We start from the raw sequence: 15,974 nt of genomic DNA on the forward strand, positions 1-15,974 counted from the left end.
TAGAACGTGAAACTGCTGTATTTTGTCAAGTTTCAAGAAGCTAGCACAAACGTGTTGGATTTAGAGTTCCAAATACATCTATCAATATAGGAGAAAACAGAGTGAAACGTAAAAATTCAAACTGTTACTGGAAATGAACGCTTCAACATAGAAGAACGAAATTTGGGGAACCAAGTCGGCTTAGTGTACTGATAATTACCTGAAAGTATCATCCAGTTTGGGTGAAAAAATATTTGCTGAGATTTCTGGAGATTCGTAATTTTTGGAAGCTTGGCAACCCCTTTCCATGAAAGTGTTTCTCGCCAGTCACTGCTTAGGGCTACATCAAGAGGAAACAAAGCATAAAGATAGAACATGAAACTGCTTTATTTTGTCAAGTTTCAAGAAGCTAGCACAAACCGTGTTGGATTTAGAGTTCCAAATACATCTATCAATATAGGAGAAAACAGAGTGAAACCTAAAAATTCAAACTGTTAGTAGAAACGAATGCTTCAACACAGAAGAATGAAATTTGGGGAACCAAGTTGGTTTAGTGTACTGATCATTACCTGAAAGTATCATGCAGTTTGGGTGAAAAAATACTTGCTGAGGTTTCTGGAGATTCGTAATTTTTGGAAGCTTGGCAACCCCTTTTCATGAAAGTGTTTCTCGCCAGTCACTGCTTAGGGCTACTTCAAGAGGAAACAACACATAGAGATAGAACGTGAAACTGCTTTATTTTGTCAAGTTTCAAGAAGCTAGCACAAACCGTGTTGGATTTAGAGTTCCAAATACATCTATCAATATAGGAGAAAACAGAGTGAAACCTAAAAATTCAAACTGTTACTGGAAATGAGCGCTTCAACATAGAAGAACGAAATTTGGGGAACCAAGTCGGCTTAGTGTACTGATCATTACCTGAAAGTATCATCCAGTTTAGGTGAAAAAATGTTTGCTGAGATTTCTGGAGATTCGTAATTTTTGGAAGCTTGGCAACCCCTTTCCATGAAAGTGTTTCTCGCCCGTCACTGCTTAGGGCTACATGAAGAGGAAACAAAACGTAGAGATAGAACATGAAACTACTTTATTGTGTCAAGTTTCAAGAAGCTAGCACAAACCGTGTTGGATTTAGAGTTCCAAATACATCTATCAATATAGGAGAAAAAAGAGTGAAACCTAAAAATTGAAACTGTTTGTAGAAACGAACGCTTCAACATAGAAGAATGAAATTTGGGGAACCAAGTTGGTTTAGTGTACTGATCATTACCTGAAAGTATCATCCGGTTTGGGTGAAAAAATACTTGCTGAGATTTCTGGAGATTCGTAATTTTAGGAAGCTTGGCAACCCCTTTCCATGAAAGTGTTTCTCGCCAGTCACTGCTTAGGGCTACATCAAGAGGAAACAACACGTAGAGATAGAACGTGAAACTGCTTTATTTTGTCAAGTTTCAAGAAGCTAGCACAAACCGTGTTGGATTTAGAGTTCCAAATACATCTATCAATATAGGAGAAAACAGAGTGAAACCTAAAAATTCAAACTGTTACTGGAAATGAACGCTTCACCATAGAAGAACGAAATTTGGGGAACCAAGTTGGCTTAGTGTACTGATCATTACCTGAAAATATCATCCAGTTTAGGTGAAAAAATATTTGCTGAGATTTCTGGAGATTCGTAATTTTTGGAAGCTTGGCCACCCCTTTCCATGAAAGTGTTTCTCGCCAGTCACTGCTTAGGGCTACATCAAGAGGAAACAAAACATAGAGATAGAACGTGAAACTGCTTCATTTTGTCAAGTTTCAAGAAGCTAGCACAAACCGTACTGGATTTAGAGATCCAAATACATCTATCAATATAGGAGAAAACAGAGTGAAACCTAAAAATTCAAAGTATTACTGGAAACGAACGCTTCAACATGGAATAATGAAATTTGGTGAACCAAGTCACCTTAGTGTACTGATCATTACCTGAAAGTGTCATCCAGTTTGGGTGAAAAAATATTTGCTGGGATTACTGGAAATTTATAAGTTTTGGAAGCTTGGCAACCCCTTTCCATGAAAGTGTTTCTCGCCAGTCACTGCTTAGGGCTACATCAAGAGGAAACAAAACATAGAGATAGAACGTGAAGCTACTTTATTGTGTCAAGTTTCAAGAAGCTAGCACAAACCGTGTTGGATTTACAGTTCCAAATACATCTATCAATATAGGAGAAAACAGAGTGAAACCTAAAAAATTCAAGCTGTTATTAGAAACGAACGCTTCCACACAGAAGAATGAAATTTTGGGAACCAAGTTCGCTTAGTGTACTGATCATTACCTGAAAGTATCATCCAGTTTGGGTGAAAAAATACTTCCTTAAATTTCTGGAGATTCGTTATTTTAGGAAGCTTGGCAAACCCTTTCCATTAAAGTGTTTCTCGCCAGTCACTGCTTAGGGCTACATCAAGAGGAAACATCACATAGAGATAGAACGTGAAACTGCTTTATTTTGTCAAGTTTCAAGAAGCTAGCACAAACCGTGTTGGATTTACAGTTCCAAATCCATCTATCAATATAGGAGAAAACAGAGTGAAACCTAAAAATTCAAACTGTTACTGGAAATGAACGCTTCAACATAGAAGAACGAAATTTGGGGAACCAAGTCGGCTTAGTGTACTGATCATTACCTGAAAGTATCATCCAGTTTGGGTGAAAAAATATTTGCTGAGATTTCTGGAGATTCGTAATTTTTGGAAGCTTGGCAACCCCTTTCCATGAAAGTGTTTCTCGCCAGTCACTGCTTAGGGCTACATCAAGAGGAAACAAAGCATAAAGATAGAACCTGAAACTGCTTTATTGTGTCAAGTTTCAAGAAGCTAGCACAAACCGTTTTGGATTTAGAGTTCCAAATACATCTATCAATATAGGAGAAAACAGAGTGAAATCAAAAAATTCAAACTGTTACTGGAAATAAATGGTTCAACATAGAAGAACGAAATTTGGGGAACCAAGTCAGCTTAGTGTACTGATCATTACCTGAAAGTATCATCCAGTTTGGGTGAAAAAATATTTGCTGAGATTTCTGGAGATTCGTAATTTTTGGAAGCTTGGCAACCCCTCTCCATGAAAGTGTTTCTCGCCAGTCACTGCTTAGGACTACTTCAAGAGGAAACATCACATAGAGATAGAACGTGAAACTGCTTTATTTTGTCAAGTTTCAAGAAGCTAGCACAAACCGTGTTGGATTTAGAGTTCCAAATACATCTGTCAATATAGGAGAAAACAGAGTGAAACCTAAAAATTCAAACTGTTACTAGAAACGAAAGCTTCAAGAGAGAAGAGTGAAATTTGGGGAACCAGGTCGGCTTAGTGTACTGATCATTACCTGAAAGTATCATCCAGTTTGGGTGAAAAAATACTTGTTGAGATTTCTGGAGATTCGTAGTTTTTGGAAGCTTGGCAACCCCTTTCTATGAAAGTGTTTCTCGCCAGTCACTGCTTAGGGCTACATCAAGGGGAAACAAAACGTAAAGATAGAACGTGAAACTACTTTATTTTTTCAAGTTTCAAGAAGCTAGCACAAACCGGGTTGGATTTAGAGTTCCAAATACATCTATCAATATACTAGAAAACAGAGTGAAACCTAAAAATTCAAACTGTTACTGGAAACGAACGCTTCAACATAGAAGAACGAAATTTGGGGTACCAAGTCGCCTTAGTGTACTGATCATTACCTGAAGGTATCATCCAGTTTGGGTAAAAAAATATTTGCTGGGATTTCTGGAGATTCGTAATTTTTGGAAGCTTGGCAACCCCTTTCCATGAAAGTGTTTCTCGCCAGTCACTGCTTAGGGCTACATCAAGAGGAAACAAAACATAGAGATAGAACGTGAAGCTACTTTATTGTGTCAAGTTTCAAGAAGCTAGCACAAACCTTGTTGGATTTAGAGTTCCAAATACATCTGTCAATATAGGAGAAAACAGAGTGAAACCTAAAAATTCAAATTGTTACTAGAAACGAACGCTTCAACAGAGAAGAATGAAATTTGGGGAACCAAGTTGGTTTAGTGTACTGATCATTACCTGAAAGTATCATACAGTTTGGGTGAAAAAATATTTCCTGAAATTTCTGGAGATTCGTAATTTTAGGAAGCTTGGCAACCCCTTTCCATGAAAGTGTTTCTCGCCAGTCACTGCTTAGGGCTACATCAAGAGGAAACATCACATAGAGATAGAACGTGAAACTGCTGTATTTTGTCAAGTTTCAAGAAGCTAGCACAAACGTGTTGGATTTAGAGTTCCAAATACATCTATCAATATAGGAGAAAACAGAGTGAAACCTAAAAATTCAAACTGTTACTGGAAATGAACGCTTCAACATAGAAGAACGAAATTTGGGGAACCAAGTCGGCTTAGTGTACTGATAATTACCTGAAAGTATCATCCAGTTTGGGTGAAAAAATATTTGCTGAGATTTCTGGAGATTCGTAATTTTTGGAAGCTTGGCAACCCCTTTCCATGAAAGTGTTTCTCGCCAGTCACTGCTTAGGGCTACATCAAGAGGAAACAAAGCATAAAGATAGAACATGAAACTGCTTTATTTTGTCAAGTTTCAAGAAGCTAGCACAAACCGTGTTGGATTTAGAGTTCCAAATACATCTATCAATATAGGAGAAAACAGAGTGAAACCTAAAAATTCAAACTGTTAGTAGAAACGAATGCTTCAACACAGAAGAATGAAATTTGGGGAACCAAGTTGGTTTAGTGTACTGATCATTACCTGAAAGTATCATGCAGTTTGGGTGAAAAAATACTTGCTGAGGTTTCTGGAGATTCGTAATTTTTGGAAGCTTGGCAACCCCTTTTCATGAAAGTGTTTCTCGCCAGTCACTGCTTAGGGCTACTTCAAGAGGAAACAACACATAGAGATAGAACGTGAAACTGCTTTATTTTGTCAAGTTTCAAGAAGCTAGCACAAACCGTGTTGGATTTAGAGTTCCAAATACATCTATCAATATAGGAGAAAACAGAGTGAAACCTAAAAATTCAAACTGTTACTGGAAATGAGCGCTTCAACATAGAAGAACGAAATTTGGGGAACCAAGTCGGCTTAGTGTACTGATCATTACCTGAAAGTATCATCCAGTTTAGGTGAAAAAATGTTTGCTGAGATTTCTGGAGATTCGTAATTTTTGGAAGCTTGGCAACCCCTTTCCATGAAAGTGTTTCTCGCCCGTCACTGCTTAGGGCTACATGAAGAGGAAACAAAACGTAGAGATAGAACATGAAACTACTTTATTGTGTCAAGTTTCAAGAAGCTAGCACAAACCGTGTTGGATTTAGAGTTCCAAATACATCTATCAATATAGGAGAAAAAAGAGTGAAACCTAAAAATTGAAACTGTTTGTAGAAACGAACGCTTCAACATAGAAGAATGAAATTTGGGGAACCAAGTTGGTTTAGTGTACTGATCATTACCTGAAAGTATCATCCGGTTTGGGTGAAAAAATACTTGCTGAGATTTCTGGAGATTCGTAATTTTAGGAAGCTTGGCAACCCCTTTCCATGAAAGTGTTTCTCGCCAGTCACTGCTTAGGGCTACATCAAGAGGAAACAACACGTAGAGATAGAACGTGAAACTGCTTTATTTTGTCAAGTTTCAAGAAGCTAGCACAAACCGTGTTGGATTTAGAGTTCCAAATACATCTATCAATATAGGAGAAAACAGAGTGAAACCTAAAAATTCAAACTGTTACTGGAAATGAACGCTTCACCATAGAAGAACGAAATTTGGGGAACCAAGTTGGCTTAGTGTACTGATCATTACCTGAAAATATCATCCAGTTTAGGTGAAAAAATATTTGCTGAGATTTCTGGAGATTCGTAATTTTTGGAAGCTTGGCAACCCCTTTCCATGAAAGTGTTTCTCGCCAGTCACTGCTTAGGGCTACATCAAGAGGAAACAAAACATAGAGATAGAACGTGAAACTGCTTCATTTTGTCAAGTTTCAAGAAGCTAGCACAAACCGTACTGGATTTAGAGATCCAAATACATCTATCAATATAGGAGAAAACAGAGTGAAACCTAAAAATTCAAAGTATTACTGGAAACGAACGCTTCAACATGGAATAATGAAATTTGGTGAACCAAGTCACCTTAGTGTACTGATCATTACCTGAAAGTGTCATCCAGTTTGGGTGAAAAAATATTTGCTGGGATTACTGGAAATTTATAAGTTTTGGAAGCTTGGCAACCCCTTTCCATGAAAGTGTTTCTCGCCAGTCACTGCTTAGGGCTACATCAAGAGGAAACAAAACATAGAGATAGAACGTGAAGCTACTTTATTGTGTCAAGTTTCAAGAAGCTAGCACAAACCGTGTTGGATTTACAGTTCCAAATACATCTATCAATATAGGAGAAAACAGAGTGAAACCTAAAAAATTCAAGCTGTTATTAGAAACGAACGCTTCCACACAGAAGAATGAAATTTTGGGAACCAAGTTCGCTTAGTGTACTGATCATTACCTGAAAGTATCATCCAGTTTGGGTGAAAAAATACTTCCTTAAATTTCTGGAGATTCGTTATTTTAGGAAGCTTGGCAAACCCTTTCCATTAAAGTGTTTCTCGCCAGTCACTGCTTAGGGCTACATCAAGAGGAAACATCACATAGAGATAGAACGTGAAACTGCTTTATTTTGTCAAGTTTCAAGAAGCTAGCACAAACCGTGTTGGATTTACAGTTCCAAATCCATCTATCAATATAGGAGAAAACAGAGTGAAACCTAAAAATTCAAACTGTTACTGGAAATGAACGCTTCAACATAGAAGAACGAAATTTGGGGAACCAAGTCGGCTTAGTGTACTGATCATTACCTGAAAGTATCATCCAGTTTGGGTGAAAAAATATTTGCTGAGATTTCTGGAGATTCGTAATTTTTGGAAGCTTGGCAACCCCTTTCCATGAAAGTGTTTCTCGCCAGTCACTGCTTAGGGCTACATCAAGAGGAAACAAAGCATAAAGATAGAACCTGAAACTGCTTTATTGTGTCAAGTTTCAAGAAGCTAGCACAAACCGTTTTGGATTTAGAGTTCCAAATACATCTATCAATATAGGAGAAAACAGAGTGAAATCAAAAAATTCAAACTGTTACTGGAAATAAATGGTTCAACATAGAAGAACGAAATTTGGGGAACCAAGTCAGCTTAGTGTACTGATCATTACCTGAAAGTATCATCCAGTTTGGGTGAAAAAATATTTGCTGAGATTTCTGGAGATTCGTAATTTTTGGAAGCTTGGCAACCCCTCTCCATGAAAGTGTTTCTCGCCAGTCACTGCTTAGGACTACTTCAAGAGGAAACATCACATAGAGATAGAACGTGAAACTGCTTTATTTTGTCAAGTTTCAAGAAGCTAGCACAAACCGTGTTGGATTTAGAGTTCCAAATACATCTATCAATATAGGAGAAAACAGAGTGAAACCTAAAAATTCAAACTGTTAATGGAAATGAAAGCTTCAACATAGAAGAACGAAATTTGGGGAACCCAGTCAGCTTAGTGTACTGATCATTACCTGAAAGTATCATCCAGTTTGGGTGAAAAAATATTTGCTGAGATTTCTGGAGATTCGTAATTTTTGGAGCTTGGCAACCCCTTTCCATGAAAGTGTTTCTCGCCAGTCACTGCTTAGGGCTACATGAAGAGGAAACAAAACGTAGAGATAGAACATGAAACTACTTTATTGTGTCAAGTTTCAAGAAGATAGCACAATCCGTGTTGGATTTAGAGTTCCAAATACATCTATCAATATAGGAGAAAACAGAGTGAAACCTAAAAATTCAAACTGTTACTGGAAATGAAAGCTTCAACATAGAAGAACGAAATTTGGGGAACCCAGTCAGCTTAGTGTACTGATCATTACCTGAAAGTATCATCCAGTTTGGGTGAAAAATTATTTGCTGAGATTTCTAGAGATTCGTAGTTTTTGGAAGCTTGGGAACCCCTTTCAATGAAAGTGTTTCTCGCCAGTCACTGCTTAGGGCTACATCAAGAGGAAAGAAAATGTAGAGGTAGAATATGAAACTACTTTATTGTTTCAAGTTTCAAGAAGGTAGCACAAACCGTGTTGGATTTAGAGTTCCAAATACATCTATCAATATAGGAGAAAACAGAGTGAAAACTAAAAATTCAAACTGTTAGTAGAAACGAACGCTTCAACATAGAAGAATGAAATATGGGGAACCAAGTTGGCTTAGTGTACTGATCATTACCTGAAAGTATCATCCAGTTTGGGTGAAAAAATATTTGCTGAGATTTCTGGAGATTCGTAATTTTTGGAAGCGTGGCAACCCCTTTCCATGAAAGTGTTTCTCGCCAGTCACTGCTTAGGGCTATATCAAGAGGAAACAAAACATAGAGAGAGAACCTGAAACTACATTATTGTGTCAAGTTTCAAGTAGCTAGCACAAACAGTGTTGGATTTAGAGTTCCAAATACATCTATCAATATACTAGAAAACAGAGTGAAACCTAAAAATTCAAACTGTTACTGGAAACGAACGCTTCAACATAGAAGAAAGAAATTTGGGGAAACAAGTCCCCTTAGTGTACTGATCATTATCTGAAAGTATCATCCAGTTTGGGTGAAAAAATATTTGCTGGGATTTCTGGAAATTCATAGGTTTTGGAAGCTTGGCAACCCGTTTCCATGAAAGTGTTTCTCGCCAGTCACTGCTTAGGGCTACATCAAGAGGAAACAAATCATAGAAATGGAACATGAAACTACTTTATTGTGTCAAGTTTCAAGAAGCTAGCACAAACCGTGTTGGATTTAGAGTTCCAAATATCTGTCAATATAGGAGAAAATAGAGTGAAATCTAAAAATTCAAACTGTTACTGGAAATGAACGCTTCACCATTGAAGAACGAAATTTGGGGAACCAAGTCGGCTTAGTGTACTGATCATTACCTGAAAGTATCATCCAGTTTGGGTGAAAAAATATTTGCTGAGATTTCTGGAGATTCGTAGTTTTTGGAAGCTTGGCAACCCCTTTCAATGAAAGTGTTTCTCGCCAGTCACTGCTTAGGGCTACATCAAGAGGAAACAAACGTAGAGGTAGAATTTGAAACTACTTTATTGTGTCAAGTTTCAAGAAGCTAGCACAAACCGTGTTGGATTTAGAGTTCCAAATACATCTATCAATATAGGAGAAAACAGAGTGAAACCTAAAAATTCAAACTGTTACTGGAAACAAACGCTTCAACATAGAAGAACGAAATTTGGTGAAGCAAGGGGGCTTAGTGTACTGATCATTACCTGAAAGTATCATCCAGTTTGGGTAAAAAAAAATATTTGCTGGGATTTCTGGAGATTCGTAATTTTTGGAAGCTTGGCAACCCTTTTCCATGAAAGTGTTTCTCGCCAGTCACTGCTTAGGGCTACATAAAGAGGAAACAAATCATAGAGACAGAACGTGAATCTACTTTAGTGTGTCCAGTTTCAAGAAGCTAGCACAAACCGTGTTGGATTTAGAGTTCCAAATACATCTATCAATATAGGAGAAAACAGAGTGAAACCTAAAAATTCAAACTGTTACTGGAAACGAACGCTTCAACATAGAAGAACAAAATTTGCTGAAGCAAGTGGGCTTAGTGTACTGATCATTACCTGAAAGTATCGTCCAGTTTGTGTGAAAAAAATATTTGCTGAGATTCCTGGAGATTCGTAATTTTTGGAAGCTTGGCAAACCCTTTCCATGAAAGTGTTTCTCGCCAGTCACTGCTTAGGGCTAAATCAAGAGGAAACAAAACATAGATATAGAATGTGAACCTACTTTATTTTTTCAAGTTTCAAGAAGATAGCACAAACCGTGTTGGATTTAGAGTTCCAAATACATCTATCAATATACTAGAAAACAGAGTGAAACCTAAAAATTCAAACTGTTACTGGAAACGAACGCTTCAACACAGAAGAAAGAAATTTGGGGAACCAAGTCGCCTTAGTGTACTGATCATTATCTGAAAGTATCAACCAGTTTGGGTGAAAAAATATTTGCTGGGATTTCTGAAAATTCATAAGTTTTGGAAGCTTGGCAACCCCTTTCCATGAAAGTGATTCTTGCCAGTAACTGTTTAGGGCTACATCAAGAGGAAACAATACATAGAGATAGAATGTGAAACTACTTTATTGTGTCACGTTTCAAAAATCTAGCACAAACCGAGTGGGATTTAGAGTTCCAAATACATCTATCAATATAGGAGAAAACAGAGTGAAACCTAAAAATTCAAACTGTTACTGGAAATGAACGCTTCAACATAGAAGAAAGAAATTTGGGGAACCAAGTCGGCTTAGTGTACTGATCATTACCTGAAAGTATCATCCAGTTTAGGTGAAAAAATATTTGCTGAGATTTCTGGAGATTCGTAATTTTTGGAAGCTTGGGAACCCCTTTCCATGAAAGTGTTTCTCGCCAGTCACTGCTTAGGGCTACATCAAGAGGAAACAAAACATAGAGATAGAACGTGAAACTGCTTTATTTTGTCAAGTTTCAAGAAGGTAGCACAAACCGTGTTGGATTTAGAGTTCCAAATACATCTATCAATATAGGAGAAAACAGAGTGAAAACTAAAAATTCAAACTGTTAGTAGAAACGAACGCTTCAACATAGAAGAATGAAATATGGGGAACCAAGTTGGCTTAGTGTACTGATCATTACCTGAAAGTATCATCCAGTTTAGGTGAAAAAATATTTGCTGAGATTTCTGGAGATTCGTAATTTTTGGAAGCGTGGCAACCCCTTTCCATGAAAGTGTTTCTCGCCAGTCACTGCTTAGGGCTATATCAAGAGGAAACAAAACATAGAGATAGAACCTGAAACTACATTATTGTGTGAAGTTTCAAGAATCTAGCACAAACCCTGTTGGATTTAGAGTTCCAAATACATCTATCAATATACTAGAAAACAGAGTGAAACCTAAAAATTCAAACTGTTACTGGAAACGAACGCTTCAACATAGAAGAAAGAAATTTGGGGAAACAAGTCGCCTTAGTGTACTGATCATTATCTGAAAGTATCATCCAGTTTGGGTCAAAAAATATTTGCTGGGATTTCTGGAAATTCATAGGTTTTGGAAGCTTGGCAACCCCTTTCCATGAAAGTGTTTCTCGCCAGTCACTGCTTAGGGCTACATCAAGAGGAAACGAATCATAGAGATAGAACATGAAACTACTTTATTGTGTCAAGTTTCAAGAAGCTAGCACAAACCGTGTTGGAATTAGTGTTCCAAATACATGTATCAATATAGGAGAAAACAGAGTGAAACCTAAAAATTCAAACTGTTACTGGAAATGAACGCTTCAACATTGAAGCACAAAATTTGGTGAAGCAAGTGGGCTTAGTGTACTGATCATTACTCGAAAGTATCATCTAGTTTGGTTGAAAAAATATTTGCTGAGATTTCTGGAGATTCGTAGTTTTTGGAAGCTTGGCAACCCCTTTCCATGAAAGTGTTTCTCGTCAGTCACTGCTTAGGGCTAAATCAAGAGGAAACAAAACATAGAGATAGAACGTGAAACTACTTTATTGTGTCAAGTTTCAAGAAGCTAGCACAAACCCTGTTGGAATTAGAGTTCCAAACACATCTATCAATATAGGAGAAAACAGAGTGAAACATAAAAATTCAAACTGCTATTGGAAATGAATGCTTCAACAAGAAGAACGAAATTTGGGGAACCAAGTCGGCTTAGTGTACTGATCATTACCTGAAAGTATCATCCAGTTTGGGTGAAAAAATATTTGCTGGGATTTCTGGAGATTCATAAGTTTTGGAAGCTTGGAAACCCCTTTCCATGAAAGTGTTTCTCGCCTGTCACTGCTTACATCAAGAGGAAACAAAACATAGAGATAGAACGTGAAACTACTTTATTGTGTCAAGTTTCCAGAAGGTAGCAGAAACCGAGTTGGATTTAGAGTTCCAAATACATCTATCAATATAGGAAAAAACAGAGTGAAACCGAAAAATTCAAACTGTTACTGGAAATGAACGCTTCAACATAGAAGAACAAAATTTGGGAAACCAGGTCGACTTAGAATACTGATATTTAACTGAAAGTATCATCAAGTTTGGGTGAAAAAATGTTGGTGGGATTTCTGGAGATTATAAGTTTTGGAAGCTTGGCAACCCCTTTCCATGAAAGTCTTTCTCGCCAGTCACTGCTTATGGCTACATCAAGAGGAAACAACACATTGAGACAGAACGTGAAACTACTTTATTTTGTCAAGTTTCAAGAAGCTAGCACAAACCGTGTTGGATTTAGAGTTCCAAATACATCTATCAATATAGGAGAAAACAGAGTGAAACCTAAAATTTCAAACTGCTACTGGAAATGAATGCTTCAACATAGAAGAACGAAATTTGGGGAACCAAGTGGGCTTAGTGTACTGATCATTACCTGAAAGTATCATCCAGTTTGGGTGAAAAAATACTTGCTGAGATTTCTGGAGATTCGTAATTTTTGGAAGCTTGGCAACCCCTTTCCATGAAAGTGTATCTCGACATCCACTGCTTAGGGCTAAATCAAGAGGAAACAAAACATAGAGGTAGAACCTGAAACTACTTTATTGTGTCAAGTTTCAAGAAGCTAGCACAAACCGTGTTGTATTTAGAATTCCAAATACATCTATCAATATAGGAGAAATCAGAGTGAAACCTAAAAATTCAAACTGTTACTGGAAATGAAAGCTTCAACATAGAAGAAGGAAATTTGGGGAACCATGTCGGCTTAGTGTACTGATCATTACCTGAAAGTATCATCCAGTTTGAGCGAAAAAATATTTGCTGAGATTTCTGGAGATTCGTAGTTTTTGGAAGCTTGGGAACCCCTTTCAATGAAAGTGTCTCTCGCCAGTCCCCGCTTAGGGCTACATCAAGAGGAAATAAAACATAGAGATAGAACTTGAAACTAATTTATAGTTTCACGTTTGAAGAAGCTAGCACAAACCCTGTTGGATTTAGAGTTCCAAATACATCTATCAATATAGGAGAACAGAGAATGAAACCTAAAAATTCAAACTGTTACTGGAAACGAACGCTTCAACATAGAAGAATGAAATTTGGGGAACCAAGTCGCCTTAGTGTACTGATCATTACTTGAAAGTATCATCCAGTTTGAATGAAAAAAATATTTGCTGGGATTTCTGGAGATTCATAATTTTGGAAGCTTGGCAACCCCTTTCAATCAAAGTGTTTCTCGCCAGTCACTGCTTAGGGCTACATCAAGAGGAAACAAAACGTAGAGATAGAATGTGAAACTACTTTATTGAGTGAAGTTTCAAGAAGCTAGAACAAACCATGTTGGATTTAGAGTTCCAAATATATCTATCAATATAGGAGAAAACAAAGTGAAACCTAAAAATTCAAACTGTTACTGGAAATGAAAGCTTCAACATAGAAGAAAAAAAATTGGGGAACCAAGTTGGCTTAGTGTACTGATCATTACCTGAAGGTATCATCCAGTTTGGGTGAAAAAATATTTGCTGAGATTTCTGGAGATTCGTAGTTTTTGGAAGCTTGGCAACCCCTTTCAATAAAAGTGTTTCTCGCCAGTCACTGCTTAGGGCTACATCAAGAGGAAACAAAACGTAGAGGTAGAATTTGAAACTACTTTATTCTTTCAAGTTTCAAGAAGCTAGCACAAACCGTGTTGGATTTAGAGTTCCAAATACATCTATCAATATAGGAGAAAACAGAGTGAAACCTAAAAATTCAAACTGTTACTGGAAACAAACGCTTCAACATAGAAGAAGGAAATTTGGTGAAGCAAGGGGGCTTAGTGTACTGATCATTACCTGAAAGTATCATCCAGTTTGGGTAAAAAAAATATTTGCTGGGATTTTTGGAGATTCGTAATTTTTGGAAGCTTGGCAACCCTTTTCCATGAAAGTGTTTCTCGCCAGTCACTGCTTAGGGCTACATAAAGAGGAAACAAATCATAGAGACAGAACATGAAACTACTTTAGTGTGTCCAGTTTCAAGAAGCTAGCACAAACCGTGTTGGATTTAGAGTTCCAAATACATCTATCAATATAGGAGAAAACAGAGTGAAACCTAAAAATTCAAACTGTTACTGGAAACGAACGCTTCAACATAGAAGAACAAAATTTGCTGAAGCAAGTGGGCTTAGTGTACTGATCATTACCTGAAAGTATCGTCCAGTTTGTGTGAAAAAAATATTTGCTGAGATTCCTGGAGATTCGTAATTTTTGGAAGCTTGGCAACCCCTTTCCATGAAAGTGTTTCTCGCCAGTCACTGCTTAGGGCTAAATCAAGAGGAAACAAAACATAGATATAGAACGTGAACCTATTTTATTTTTTCAAGTTTCAAGAAGATAGCACAAACCGAGTGGGATTTAGAGTTCCAAATACATCTATCAATATACTAGAAAACAGAGTGAAACCTAAAAATTCAAACTGTTACTGGAAACGAACGCTTCAACATAGAAGAAAGAAATTTGGGGAAACAAGTCCCCTTAGTGTACTGATCATTATCTGAAAGTATCATCCAGTTTGGGTGAAAAAATATTTCCTGGGATTTCTGGAAATTCATAAGTTTTGGAAGCTTGGCAACCCCTTTCCATGAAAGTGTTTCTCGCCAGTCACTGCTTAGGGCTATATCAAGAGGAAACAAAACACCGAGATAGAACCTGAAACTACTTTATTGTGTCAAGTTTCAAGAAGCTAGCACAAACCGTGTTGGATTTAGAGTTCCAAATACATCTATCAATATAGGAGAAAACAGAGTGAAACCTAAAAAATCAAACTGTTAGTAGAAACGAACGCTTCAACATAGAAGAATGAAATTTGGGGAACTAAGTTGGCTTAGTGTACTGATCATTACCTGAAAGTATCATCCAGTTTGGGTGAAAAAATACTTGCTGAGATTTCTGGAGATTCGAAATTTTAGGAAGCTTTGCAACCCCTTTCCATGAAAGTGTTTCTTGCCAGTCACTGCTTAGGGCTACTTCAACAGGAAACAACACATAGAGATAGAACGTGAAACTGCTTTATTTTGTCAAGTTTCAAGAAGCTAGCACAAACCGTGTTGGATTTAGAGTTCCAAATACATCTATCAATATAGGAAAAAAAGAGTGAAACCTAAAAATTCAAACTGTTACTGGAAATGAACGCTTCAACATAGAAGAACGAAATTTGGGGAACCAAGTCGGCTTAGTGTATTGATCATTACCTGAAAGTATCATCCAGTTTGGGTGAAAAAATATTTGCTGAGATTTCTGGAGATTCGTAGTTTTTGGAAGCTTGGCAACACCTTTCCATGAAAGTGTTTCCCTCCAGTCACTGCTTAGGGCTACATCAAGAGGAAACAAAACATAGAGATAGAAATTGAAACTACTTTATTGTTTCAAGTTTGAAGAAGCTAGCACAAACCGTGTTGGATTTAGAGTTCAGAATACATCTATCAATATAGGAGAAAACAGAATGAAACCTAAAAATTCAAACTGTTACTGGAAACGAACGCTTCAACATAGAAGAATGAAATTTGGGGAACCAAGTCGCCTTAGTGTACTGATCATTACCTGAAAGTATCATCCAGTTTGGGTGTAAAAGTATTTGCTGGGATTTCTGGAGATTCATAAGGTTTGGAAGCTTGGCAACCCCTTTCCATGAAAGTGTTTCTCACCAGTCACTGCTTAGGGCTACATTAAGAGTCAACAAAACATAGAGATAGACCGTGAATCTACTTTATTGTGTCAAGTTTCAAGAAGCTAGCACAAACCGTGTTGGAATTAGAGTTCCAAATACATGTATCAATATAGGAGAAAACAGAGTGAAACCTAAAAATTCAAACTGTTACTGGAAATGAACGCTTCACCATAGAAGAACGAAATTTGGGGAATCAAGTGGGCTTAGTGTACTGATCATTACTCGAAATTATCATCCAGTTTGGGTGAAAAAATATTTGCTGGGATTTCTGGAGATTCGTAATTTTTGGAAGCTTGGCAA

The sequence above is a fragment of the Spermophilus citellus genome, assembly GCF_964194105.1.
Source record: "Spermophilus citellus genome assembly, chromosome: 9".
Classification (NCBI taxonomy): Eukaryota; Metazoa; Chordata; class Mammalia; order Rodentia; family Sciuridae; genus Spermophilus; species Spermophilus citellus.